We start from the raw sequence: 14,503 nt of genomic DNA on the forward strand, positions 1-14,503 counted from the left end.
TTAATTAGGTTTAATTTCATTCAATGAGCGTGGTAGCACAAACAAATCACCAAATAACTAAATATGCAGCAAAAATTAAATGACACGGTGATTTGTTTACAAATGGGGAAAACTTACACAGCTAAAACCCCACCGGGTGATTTTAAGGTTACCATTCTCGAGAATCCACTATTATCAAAATAAGCGGTTACAAGTAAAGGAATCTCAGTACCTTATACCGACCTACAGTTGAATCTTTACCCCAATACTCAATTGGACTTGTTTTGTAGTGACAATTTCTCTTTGTATTGCACGGTTCCCAGTACATGACTAACCAAAAGATGCACGGATCCCAATACGCGACTTTATCACCAACTTGAGAAGGATGTTGGCTGCAAAGTTCTTCAGTTCATCACACGATGAAGATCATGAAGTTGCTTGGTCACAAAATCCTATGGTGTACAAACACAACAACTTCTTCAAGAACTAGGGCAAAATAGGATTCCGGTCACACTTGTGGAAGTATACTCTTGTGCAATTATGTTCTTGATTGTGCAACTTGATACGGCCCTTAGAATAATCTTTATATATGTTTAGGGTTGTGAGAAAAGAAAATCCAAACACATACTCGCGAATTGGATGAAAAATAGTCTTGAAAAACTGAGTTTCATAATCTTAGATAGATAGCCATTTATCGAGCTAGCTGTTGAGCCACGGGCTTCAGCAGCTTTTAAACCTCGATATATACTAGCTGTCGAGATTTAAAATCCAACACTTCTTCACTTGATTCTTGGACAGACTTGTATGAGTTTAACACTTGAACTTGAAACCTTATTTTTTGAAGTATTAAACACATCCTAGATCTACCCAAATACAAGTAAAGTGCGTTTTGTCAAATAATTAGCCAATACATAAAATGTTGATATATGTTCCTAACATCAAATCACATATGTCCTAACAAATCATGACTCATCAGAGGGTGGAGTTGGTGGAGTAGAACCTCTAGCATTCGCCAAATCTGCCCGTAAGGCAAAAAACCTCATTGAGCAAATCTAACAAAAACTGTCCATGTGCCGCCTGAACGGTCACAACCGTATCCAACACGGTATGCATAGAGGATGTGCTCGATGTAGACGATGGAGGATCCATGGCAGTTGTGAGGTCCACATAAGCCTCAGCAGAAGGATCGCCTAAATGAGGATCTTGGAATGCATCACCTGTAGAAGACTCAACACGAGGGCACTTAGAGCTTGCTTTCAACTGAGCAACCCTTTGCCTAAGGAAGGTGGCACCTATAGAAGCTATGATATGTACGGGCTCAGACGCGGGGAGGTCATCTAAACCTAAGTCTAAAAGAATCTTATAAATAAAAACAGGAAAGCACAAACCATGGGATTTGGCACTACTCTTATGAACCTCAACAAGAGAGCTAATGAAAAGAGTGAGAAAACTCATAGGAGCATCAGTAATGAGAGCGAACAAGAACGCACATCTCTCAATAGGAATAGTATGGATATGAGAAATGGGCTAAATACTATGACAGGAAATCCTAAAAAACAAATAATTGAACTCAGTAAACTCATGAGAGGTGACTCGAGGATCAGTACCTCAACTAATGGAAGTACTGGTAATGAGTGAAATGATGTCAAAAAGAGGAGGAGACTTTGTGTAAGGGTACATAGGCTGCTGTACCAAAGGTACACCAAGAGCAGATTCCACTACCGTAAGAGTAATGACATACTCTTCACCCCTTATCTAGCTCTTCACAAACTGAACCTTGGAATCATCGGAGTGGATAGAGAGGTTCGAATAGAACTCTCTAATCAAAGCATCCGGAGGGGGATGCTCAACCTCTAAGAGTGGTAACCAACCTCTATGCTCAAAATTCCTACGAATCTCGGGATCTACCTTATCTAGGATAAACCTACGCTCAGCCCACACCGGTCTAAACACATTAAGCTTCTCATAAGCTTCTTGGTTTGTTGGAAACCTAAACCTATCACTTTGGAAATCATAAGAGGATGGGGTAGAGGTTTTCTTAGCTTTAGTCTTCCTAACCATGATTCTAAGAGTATAGAATAAAAGAAAAACAAAAACAAAGCAAAACCCAAGGGTAGACTGCATTAGAGAGGGTTAGAGCAAAAAATTTATCAACAAATAACAATCTATATGATGCATGCTCTAATGCATAAAAATTTGTTCAATTTCTCAACATTTACCAACAATTGACTTGACCAAAGAGTTTTAGCTCAAAAACCCCAAATTTTGAAAAACTCAATTTCAAAACCAATTCAAATTGATCAATTAATCATTACACTAGTTAAAAAACATCATATAATGATATAACTTATCAATTACACAAGCCAATTTCATCAAATTAAACTCAATTGAACATAATCCCTAAAACCAAACCCTAGAATTTCCAATTGTTCTCAAAACACTAAATTGATCAAATTAATGCATGGGAATCTTATTTATGACATCTAAGAACAAAATCCCAATGAACAAATATGGTTAAAAATAACTAAAAAAATCACAAAACTCAAATGTCCTATGTTTGAAATTTTCAAAGAAAAATGCATGAAAATATATGAAACATGTAAATAAATTGAAAAAGAAAAGGGTATAAAGGTCTTACCAAAGATTGGTAACAAAAACCCTTGAAAAATTTGAGGAAGAAAACGACAAACAATCTTGGATTGGATTGGTCGAGGAAAATAAGGAAAGAAAAAGATAGAAAAAGTCTTTGAAAAGTGAAGAACACGTGCTGAGAAAGAACCTTTTGTTCTTTTCTTTTGAAATTCGATCGGTCGAGTATTGATCAAGTACCGATCAAGCCAGGCAGAAGCTTTCCTTTAAAAATTTTAAAAATTTTGATCGGTTGAAAATTGGTTTTGATCAATCAAAAAACATATTTGATTGATCGAGCACCAATTGAGCATCAATTGAACCAGGTAGAATCGAGCTTAAAAAATTAAGGCATTTTTGATCAGTCAAAGAACACACTTGATCGATCGAAAATTTGGAAAAATTGAATTTTTGAAAACCAGTAGGAGTTTTATGTAGAAAACCAAACCAACTTATTTCATGAATGAAATGCATGAGTATGAGTTTAAAAGATTTTTCAAAAACACTTGATTTCAACCCAGATCTTCGAAAACAAGATTATGACACTTTTTGTCCCCAAAAATCAATCAATGAATATATTTTGTATCAAAATCAAGGAACATATAGTCTTGGATGGCCAAACCAAAATCACACACAATTTCATATACTAAGTTTAACAAAGAATAACTTGTGTAGTGTGTGCAACTAGTAACAACATGAGATACATGTGAAGTGATATGTAGATAGTAATTAATCACAATTTCTATGTTATTCATCACATAAGTTTGAAAGTGACTATCACCTAAAGAGTTACATCCTATAACTCCCACATCTCCTAGAAAACAAGCTTGCATTCATGTAATTTTTTTATTTTAGCCTTATAATGTACATGCCATTTTTATTTCAATGCCATTTTTTTTTATTCCAAGGCTACTCCTTTTTTTTTTGTGTGCATGTGCTACACTTTCTCGAGCACAAAATCTTATGATATGCACTAAGATGTTTATGATTGGCTAGTATACAGTGGTGAGATGGTTATTTATGCTTTTCTCTTAAGATTTTTTAGTGCTTACAATCAAAAGCATGTGACTTCAAAATCAAGATCATGTGATCAAAAACTATAAACAATTCCCACACAACATGCACTACATAGCTAAAACTAACAAAGTGCAGAAAAATAAGCTCATCCAAGCTAAACAAGGTACACATGCATGTTATGTAAAGAAAATATGGCCAACCTTAACTACCATCCAAGATAAGTAATACAAAACATACCCTTTCACATTCCTTTTTCCATTTTTTTAAAAATTTATTTAAAAGAAATAAGCAAAAGCAACCTAGTATGAAATGCATGAATGTAATGCAATGCAAATCCTAAAAGCAAAAAGAAACAAAACTTCAAGAGAAGTGATCACAAAGGATTTTGAGATGAAGCACAAGGACCATGTTAGAAAGACTCAATTAGATTGAGCCTTTTGCATTCAAAACTTCTTAGATACAACTCTGCTTTTGGAGTTATTATTCATATTAGAATGATGAGTAACTCTAGGATTGGTATATAGGTCTAAAACCTTTATCAATTCACCAATAAGTATCATAGGATCTTGTGCTTGAGGCACATGTACTTTTGGCTTATTTGCTTGCTTTACAGCTTGCAACTTGAAGCAGTTTGGGTGAGTATGCCCATCCTTTCCACAAAAATGACAAACTCACAAAAGTCTATCATGTTTCTTGTCCTTAGGGAGGTTAGGATTTGTAGGCTTAGACTCTTTAAGGTCAACCCTAATCTTCCTAGGAGCAGGAGTAACTTCTATTGGTTTGACAACCTCAATCTTGGGTGGCTTAGAAGAAGGAACAAAATTTGTGGAATGAGCTTTAGGCACAAAGATGCTATCAACAAAACCTAAACCCGTTTTTTCTAAAGGAGACTTCTGAATACTCAGCATGTGATCAATTTTAGAACTAGCAGACCTATTCGTTTATTCTCTAGCAATAGATAATTCTAGTTCTAGGTTCTTAATTTTATTAAGCAACATCATGTTTTTAGTCTTCACCTTATAACCAATTCATTAGCATCAAGCAAATTCAGCAACAAGTTTTTCTTTTCAAGTTTAAGATTAGCAATCTTCTTTAGATCTAAGTCTACACTCATTGTATCATTTGCAGCAATCTTGCGCAGCTTATTAAAAGCTTCTTGCAAATCAGCACACTCAAAGAGTTCCCCATCAGAAGGGTTCTCTTCAACCACAACACTTTCATCAACTTCAGCAGTAGCTGTGAAATCAAAGAGGTTTCCATCTTCATCACTAGCAGACTCGTGATCATAAACTTCATCATCACTAAGGGTTACAGCCATAACTTTACCCTTTAACCTCAAGAATGTAGGACATTCAGATTCATATGACCATACTCTTGACAACCAAAACATTGTTGACCTAGAGAATTACTAGAGGTTTGACCAACTTTTTCTTTTGATTTATCAGCATTATTAACTTTAGTTGGTTCATTTTTCTTAAAATTCCTAGGTTCAGAATTGTTTTAGCTCTTGCCCTTCTGTTGTTGTTCCTAAGAAATTTTTTAAAATTCTTGGCAAGATAAGCAAACTCTGTAGAAGAGAGTTCATCAGCAAATTCATTCACATTAACATCATCAACTGACTTAAGACTATTTATTTAGATTTGTTTATTTTGGGTAGGTCTAGCTCATAGGACTAGTGAGATTATACAAGCTCATCAACAGGAATGGAGTCCATATCCTTACTTTAAGTAATGATAGTCACTTTGGGTTTGAAGTTCTTAGTCAAAGATCTAAGAATCTTCCTAATAATCTTAGGTTGATCATAAATTTTACCCCAAATTATAAGCAGAATTAACAATATCATTAAGCTTAGCATAAAATTCATCGAAACCCTCATCATCAGACATTTTAATGCTTTCAAATCTAGTTGTTAACTGATGCAACTTATTAATCTTAACTGCCTTTGTGCTTTCATATACAGTTTGGAGAATATTTCATGCAGTATGAGCAACCTCAACATTTGAGATCCTCTTAAATTCCTCCATAGAGACAGCATTAAAAATAGCATTCATGACTTTGCTATTAAAAATGGCTGCCTCTTTTTGAGATATTGACCACTCACTAACAAGAGTAGTCTGTTTCTCCCATCTGTATTCGATGAAATTCCACACTCTCTCATTAATAGATTTTAGGAAGGCTTTCATCCTTACTTTCCAATAAGCATAGTTGTTTCCATCAAAGTGAGGAGGGCTTCCAAGAAAGTGACCGTGTTCCATGACAACAGGGGTCAAGGATCAACTCTTAGATAAAAAGATCTAAAATACTAGAGCTAACCCGCTTTGATACCACTTGTTCCTTTTTAAACCCCTTAACACAAGTTGTTTAACCTAGTTATTTGTCCAAGTGATTACTTAGATATATTATGCAGATCTAGGTTAACACAATAATATCATATTATGCAAGTAATGTAGAAAAATAAAAGAACACCACAATATGATGACTCAAGAAAACCTAACTGAAAAAAAACCTGTGAAGGATTTAACCTAACTATCCTCAAGGTAAAAATAGATCCAATATGAAAGAATTGAAGTTTTTACAATAGAACTTAGACTACTAACATCCTATTGTTACCTCGAGTAGAAAACTTACTACTATGATCATGTGAAAGCTCCGAGTCCACGGACTACTTCTTTTTTTGATCTGCAGCAACCACAAGTTCTCCTACTTGTGACTTTGAGACTCCACTCAAAGGTTTCAAATCTTCTTTAAAGTTCTTTATGCAGCAATTGAAGCAACCATCAAGTTCTTGATGCAAATCTTGATCTTGATAGCTCTAAGTGTGTGTATGAAGGTAAATATATCTAGATCTCACAGAAAATTCAATACACAACTCTTCAATGACTTCTAAAATGTAGCTAGAGTTTTTCCTTTTATACTTGAAGTAAAATACTTAATCCTACATGTCATATGGGCTTGGGCCGAATTGGAATTTTTGCAGAATTAAATTTGCACGAGTTTCGATCGATCAAGTCTAATTTTTGATCAATCGAGCCTATTTTGACCAATAAATTCTGCAATCACTCGATTCCAATTTTATATAAAACCACACTTTGAGCAAGTTTAAATCTAGACTCTATGTTTTGATCATGGTTTGCCAACATAATACATATTGAAGTTCTAATACGTTAGTTCCTAAAGGCTTAGAACCTAACATGACCATCTCTATATTAATTTATCAATCAAAGTTGTAAGAAGCCAATAACCAAAAAAAAAAAATCTCAAAATTTGATTGAGGCATAATATCAAAAGAAAAAAAGAAAAAGAAAAGAGAAAGTAAAAACAACTACAAATTTAATTATTAAAAGATTCTAAATTGGTGTGACAATAAATATAATTGGTATTATTTAATAAGATAATATATACATGTTTAAATGATTTATTGTAATTGAAGACACATTAATCTTAATCTGTATGATCTATTAGTAAAAGAAAATGTGATGTTACTCTAGAGAAACAGTGCTATTCATTCATGACCTTAAGAAATTGTAAAAGTACCTGTACATTGACTGAAGTCGGTGCCATTCAATCAAGGCTAGCAGTTCTCCCTCGATTATACGTCAAATAAAGCAAGGAAATTGGATATCAATTGCATTTTTTTTATGTGGTTGAATTAATAATAAATTATAAATATGGTGAGATATATGCATGCTAGGACAAATGACCTTAAGAAATTGTAAAAGAAGTACCTGTGCATTGACTGAAGTCGGTGCCATTCAATCAAGGCTAGCAGTTCTCCCTCGATTATACGTCAAATAAAGCAAGGAAATTGGATATCAATTACATTTTTCTATGTGGTTGAAGTAATAATAAATCATAAATATGGTGAGATATATGCATGCTAGGAAAAATGACCTTAAGAAATTGTAAAAGAAGTACCTGTGCATTGATTGAAGTCGGTGCCATTCAATCAAGGCTAGCAATTCTCCCTCGATTATACGTCAAATAAAGCAAGGAAATTGGATATCAATTACATTTTTCTATGTAGTTGAAGTAATAATAAATCATAAATGTGGTGAGATATATGCATGCTAGGACAAATGACTTTAAGAAATTGAAAAAGAAGTACCTGTGCATTGACCGAAGTCGGTGCCATTCAATCAAGGCTAGCAGTTCTCTCTCGATTATATGTCAAATAAAGCAAGGAAATTGGATATCAATTACATTTTTCTATGTGGTTGAAGTAATAATAAATCATAAATATGGTGAGATATATGCATGCTAGGACAAATGAATAAAGGGTTAAAAACCTTAAGGTTATACCATTGCTAATTGCTGGACCTGGTAAAATTGTTGTTTTATGTCGCCAATATCCTGCCTCCATAATCATCAAATAGTGTGTAGAGTAGTTTTCTCTCCACTCCAAACAGTGAAAGCTTACGTATGGTGTTTACATTGATAGGACCATTCGGATAGAAATACACCTAATCCTTAGAAATAATCTGTTAGCTAAGTGTTTAAAAAAAAAAAAAAAAACTGTTAGCTAGGCTATATGCAATGTGTCTTCAACATGCAAATCCCATACGTATTGGGCTACCCTGTTTAGGGCAAGCTCGGCCCAATCCCTGATTGTTAAAATTTAAATGTAACACTTACCCAAACTTATTATTATTATTATTATTATTATTGTTATTATTTATTTTTTGCTGAGAACCCAAAATTTGAATGTCCCCAATAATATTACCACCAATATTATCAATCCTAGATAGCAATCATACAAGAACATAAATATTTACAGGAAAAATATTTTCTCCTTGAAGGAAAAAATTAAGAGATAAACTCTGAATCAATTTCACTATTCTCAAATCAATTATAATATCATAATATCTTTTGTGTATGTCTCACAGGTAAAGAAAAAACCTCCTTGTTTTTATTTGCTCTCTCACACATTCTTTTTATGTCTTATGGCTAAAGAAAACCCTTATTGGTTTTCTTTGCTCTCACACACACTAATTATTTATCTAGATGACAATAATACTTTGCTCTCTCCTCCTTAGCTATCTTCTTGAAGGTGGCAACCCTTTGCTCTCTCCTCCTTGGTTATCTCCTCCAAAGCGAAAATCCATTTTTTCTCTCTTGGTTTCACACTCTATTTTTCCTCTCCTCATGGGGAGGACCCTTGCGCTAAAGCCATCAAATTCTTTGTAGCATCGTCTATGTATAAGACTTTTTTCTTATTTCCACGTGGACTAGGAATATATTACTTCTTTAAAAAGGAATAGACTTTCCTTTCACACCAAAGAATAGTCTTTCCTTCCATATCGATGAATAGACTTTCCTTATACATCAAGGAATAATCTTTTCTTCCATACAAAGGAAACATAAATTAATTTTTCTTTCTTCAACTAAGAAACCTGATTGAGTTTTCAAGTCACAATTGGAATTAGAGGTAATTTCCTAACAATCTCCACCTTGACTCAAATTTTATCAATTGTCTTCAAATATCTTCTTTCCTCTTGGGATAGCTTCACCATAATCAAGTAGTCTTCTTTTCCTCTTGGAATAGCTCCACCTTAATCAAAGCAATCCCTTCTCTTCCATCTTAATTCACACAGAAAGTCATCCACTAAATCAACCAAGCTCTGATACCACTTGTTAGGGAGATAAACACCTTGGGGAGCATCTTTGAATAATTAATATAACATATGTTGACACACTTTAACCTAAAATTCCCAAGCCCCAATGGGTATGTGCTCAATTATATAATATTAACTACTCATTTGTCTGATCATTACTCAATGTCGGATTTCACTCACATGTGTAACCTAACACAAACCTTATCATGTTGACTTCAATCACCTATATTTATTATCTTTTTTTTTTTTTTGCTAAGAAGCCAAACCTTTTTATCTACTCTTTTGACTTCAATTGCTTATATAGATGAGACTTATAAATTATAATTAAGTGTTATGGTTATATTTCAGCCACAAAAAAAGAAGAAGGTGTTAAGGTTATGTTTGTTTGTTTGTTTGAAAATTGGAGAAAGAATATCATTTTCTTTTGTTTCTTGACATTGGAAAAAGAAAAGTGGGTGCCATGTATTTTTCCACAGCCCACAAAAAATCTCTCCCCTAGATGGGAAGAAAAGTAGACTTACATTGTGTGGGTCCCGCTCACTTGTGGGACCCACACAATGTGAGAGTGATGCTTGCATTATGAAAGTTTACTGGAGATATACTAGTATCTTCATTTTTGATAATTCAAAGATAGATTAGAAAATTCTTACACTTATCCAAACCTTATAAGTCATAACCTACTCTTTTGATTTTGTTCACCTCAAACAAGGTTTAGAGATACATTAGTATCTTAGGCTTAGATAATTCAAAGATAGCTTGGAAAAGTCTTACATATATACACTACAAAAAAGTGGGCTATAGTTGCGTTTTTTTAGCTGTGTTTACAAAAAACGCGGCTATAGCTAATCTATAGCCACGTTTTTAAGAAATGTGGCTTAAACTATTGACCTTTAGTTGCAGTTTTTGAACGTGGCTATAGGTTAAGTCTCTAGTCACGTTTCAAAGTGTTTATAGCAGTGTTTTCTTGGAAAGGGCCTATTGCTGCATTCAAAAAGCATAACTATAGGTCCAACCGAATATATATATATATATATATATATTATTTTAAAGAGGACCTATACCTGCGTTTAATAAACATGGCTATAGCTAACCTATAGCTGCGTTTCTAAGCGTTTAGCAGCGCGGCTATAGGTTCATTTGGAAATTAAAAAAAAAAAAAGACTACCTTTAGCCACGTTATTGAAACGCGACTATAGGTCCATCTGGAAAGTTAAAAAAAATTATTGAGGACCAGTAGCGGCACCTTTCAATCGCCACTATAGGATCTTTACATGATTTGGGCCTATAGTGGTCGTGGTTAAAAAAACAAAACCTTGCTCAAAAATCAAATTGAGTCACCCTAGCTCAAACCCTCACTTTCAACCTTTCTCACTCTCAAGTCTTAAGCTCTCTCACTCACCACGGTGCCGATCGTCGCTGCCGCCGAGCATCGATCCATGCCACCGAGCAGCCCACTTTGAAGGCCCCGCCGTCATCCCTTCATCTTCCCACAGCAGCTTCCTTTCAAGTTCTCTTTGACTTTCAATGCCGCTAGTGGAGAGTTTGGTGACAAGTTTTTTTTTTTTTTTTTTTTTGTTGAATTTTGGATTTTTTCAGTTTTGGGTTTTGATTGGTTTTTTGAGTTGTTGGGTTTTTGTTTATTTGTAGAGTTCAATTCATTGGGTATATACTAAAAAACGTGGCTTTGTAACAATTACACAATGGGATTCCTTTGATCACAGCCGTTGCAGCAAACTTCACTTGAGGTGAGCTTGCCACTACTTTGTGTAAGGTATAAAGTAACAAAAGAACATAGTGACAGTTGTTGGTATGAGATAATGTGGAAAATATTAGAATAAAGTGAAGTGCTTCAAAGTTCAAATGCCTAAGACAATTTTGCTTATTTTTATTTTTATTTTTATTTCATTTGATTGGCTAGGAATGATCCAAAAACCTTCAACAGATGAAAGAGAAATTTAATAAAGGTTTCATTAACAAAAGTGCTTAATTTTATGTTTTGAATAATGATAAAGTTAACGGATATCCTAAGAGTATTGATTTAAGATATATTTAAGATTTTTTTTTAGAGATTTTTTTTTTTCATAAAAGTGATGTTAAAACTTTTTAAAAATGGTTTATCAACAATTTCTCGTTGACGCAACCCTTTGACTAAAGTAGAAAACTGAAAAGTCGGTGTGGAGTAGACAATTTTTATTGATTGGATTGAGCGGATTCTTGAACAACCCTAGTAACAGACCCATTTATTGTTTTCAATGTGCACTGCTCGTATTATTGACTAGAATATCTTGCATTTTTTCTTTGCCAAGATTGCATAGACTATAAAGTTGTAATTTACAACTATATTTTATGTTGGCTTTATTTCATGACAAAAACTGTTGTAATTACATTATTTTTACTCCTTGTATTTTGTGGGATTTTATTGTATTGAGTTTAGTATTAAGTTGGTGAAGAATCAAGCATGAAATGAAGATTAGTGCAATTTCGTGACTAACTCGCAAAAAGCTCGTGAGTAAAGGTTCCCACGAAAAGCCCACATGAGAAGCATATGCTGGAAGCTAAAGAGTCAAGTGCTAGACTACATTTCACAAGTACTTTGTGAGAAAGGCCATCTCGCGAGGTACTCGCGAAACTCTTTGCCCGAAGGATTTTATGTGCGACTTTCTTACCCTTCACCCATATTATATATACCCTCATTACCCACAAAAGTAAACGAGGCTATTCAGAGAGAAAACCTTAAATAGATTTCTGCAACACAACACACCCACCTTTGAGAGAGAGAGAGAGCTACTCATCCTTTAATGAGAAATCATCGTAATCTCTTCTCCTTCCCTCTCCCATTGTTATACCTTGAGAGGAGATTTGTACCCAAACACAACCCACACTTATTCAAAGTGGAGAGTGTTTTGGAGTTTGGGAAGTTTTGAGGATTTGCCAAATGAAGCTAGTGAGGCTTGGCGGATGCACAAGCGGTATTGCGGGATCCGAAAAGCTAGCGAAGACAAGACTTCGAGAAGTGTGATGGTAGCAGGAGCTTGGAGGGATCAAGTACATTGGGTAGATTAGACTTAGAGGGTCTTTTGTTATTTGTGTACTCCAACTTATTCACTAGTGGATTGATTTCGATTTGGAGGGTCACAAAGAGGTTTTTTGCAAAGTTCTTCAGTTTCTTCTTCGATAACACGTTTTGGTGTTATCTTGTGTTTGTATCTCTCTTCCCTTACTCTTTGTGCTTTACATTTATTGTTTATTGTTCATGTTCATGCATTATAGTAGTTCCGGTTTATTGCACTTCATTTACTCTTGTTTCGCACTTAAATAAGTTAGAGTAAAAACAATTAAGCCGTAATTTTAAAATTGGGGGTCTAAACAAGTATTAGTGTTTCACACTAATTGAAGCTTTTATTTGGTATCAGAGCGGGTACACTTGTATTGGTTTAATTATCTAAGTGTGATTCTTGACCCCTTGTGTTTATTACCATGGATAGTGCTTTGTATGCTTCTATGGATGTTTTGGATGATGTTGATTGTCACATGCAATGTGTTTGTGAAAATGTTTGTGATGACATGTTACATGACTCTTTGAGTGTTATTAAAATTCCAAATGTCAAACTCTTGAAGAAAAAGTTTAAGAAGTTTTATGAGAATTTGAGCAAGTTCACTAGTAAAAAGGATGATTTGATTGCTAAGCTCAGTGAATCCAATAAATTGGTTGAAAAGTATAAGAAACTTGCTGAAAATACTTTTGAAAAGATGAAAGAGTTTGAATGTTTGAATGTGGACTTGGATGCTAAACTTGTTGATGATCTTAAATATGAAAATGAATCTATTAAGATGCATGCCAAGTGTTTGATTGCTGAACCTATTGCTAAAAATGAAGAAAATCTTAGTTGCAATCATGCTGTGTTACCTGATTTGTGCCTATTGTGAGTTCTACCTCTAAAGACAAATTTGTGTACATTCCTCCACACAAAAGAAACCAAAAAGTGGAGAGAAAGACTCTTCATCTTAAGCCTTCATTTAGGTCTCATCCTAGATATTTTTGTGGATATTAGTTTGTTCTTACTTGCTACCATTGTGGTGTGATCGGTCACATAAGATCTTAATGTTTCATGTTGAAGAGAGAACAAAACCATGTTGCTAGTTCCCTCCCTAAAAAGTCTAGTGGACCTAAACCCATTGTTTGTCACCATTGTGGTGTCTTTGGTCATCTGAGATCTCATTGCTCTAAGTTTCAAGCTTTTACAATACTCAATAGAAAAGAAAAACTTGAGCTTCTTGGAAGTTGTTCTTTGCAAGCTAAACCAGATTTGATTAAAAGTGGTAAGTTGTTGAAGCATGTGGTTAATGCTCTTACCTTCTTGTCTATGCATATATCCAGTTCTCATTCTTCCAACCTTTGTCTCACTTCTCATGAGACCCAAACAATCGTTCGGTTTGGATGAGGAAGGGTTTCGATGGTTGAGCTTTTGCCCTTTTGGTCATTAATCTAATTCGATCGATCTTTGTAGGACCCTTCATACAGTAGATGCTTCATTATCGTGCTTTTGTGCATCATGCATCTCTTTATATGGATTCTGTCAATGAATTTGTGATCCATCCTTGGTTAAAAAAAAGAAAATAAAAAAGAAAAGTATCTAGAATCTGCTTGGCTTTACTTTGGAAAATATTATAACAAACAAAATTCCAATACCAATTTCGATCATTCTAGTCATCCATGACTTGACCATCTCTATATCAATTTATCAAAGTTGTAAGAAGCCAATAATCCAAAAAAAAAAAAAAAAAACTCAAAATTTGATCAAGGCATAGTATTAAAAGAAAAAGAAAAAGAAAGAGAAAGTAAAAATAAAAAAAAACTACAAATTTTATTATTAAAAGATTATAAATTGGTGTGACAATAAATATAATTATTATTATTTAATAAGATAATATATACATGTTTAAATTATTTATTGTGATTGAAGACACATTAATCTTAATCTATATGATCTATTTGTAAAAGAAAATGTGATGTTACTATAGAGAAACAGTGCTATTTGTGGGTTCTATTTAGCTCAACTAGTAAAATCTCTAATGGTTGAATAAGAAATCTGGGGTTCAATCCCTGCCTACACCAAAAACTAATTGGTGTCTTGATTTGATGATATAGAGCATCATCAGTAGCGAATGTCATAAGTTGAAACTTTCAAAAAAAAAAAAAAAAGTGCTATCCATTCATTACCTTAAGAAATTGTAAAGAAGTATTCGTGCATTGACTGAAGTTGGTG

The sequence above is a fragment of the Castanea sativa genome, chromosome 1 (genome assembly GCF_040712315.1).
Source record: "Castanea sativa cultivar Marrone di Chiusa Pesio chromosome 1, ASM4071231v1".
NCBI lineage: Eukaryota > Viridiplantae > Streptophyta > Magnoliopsida > Fagales > Fagaceae > Castanea > Castanea sativa.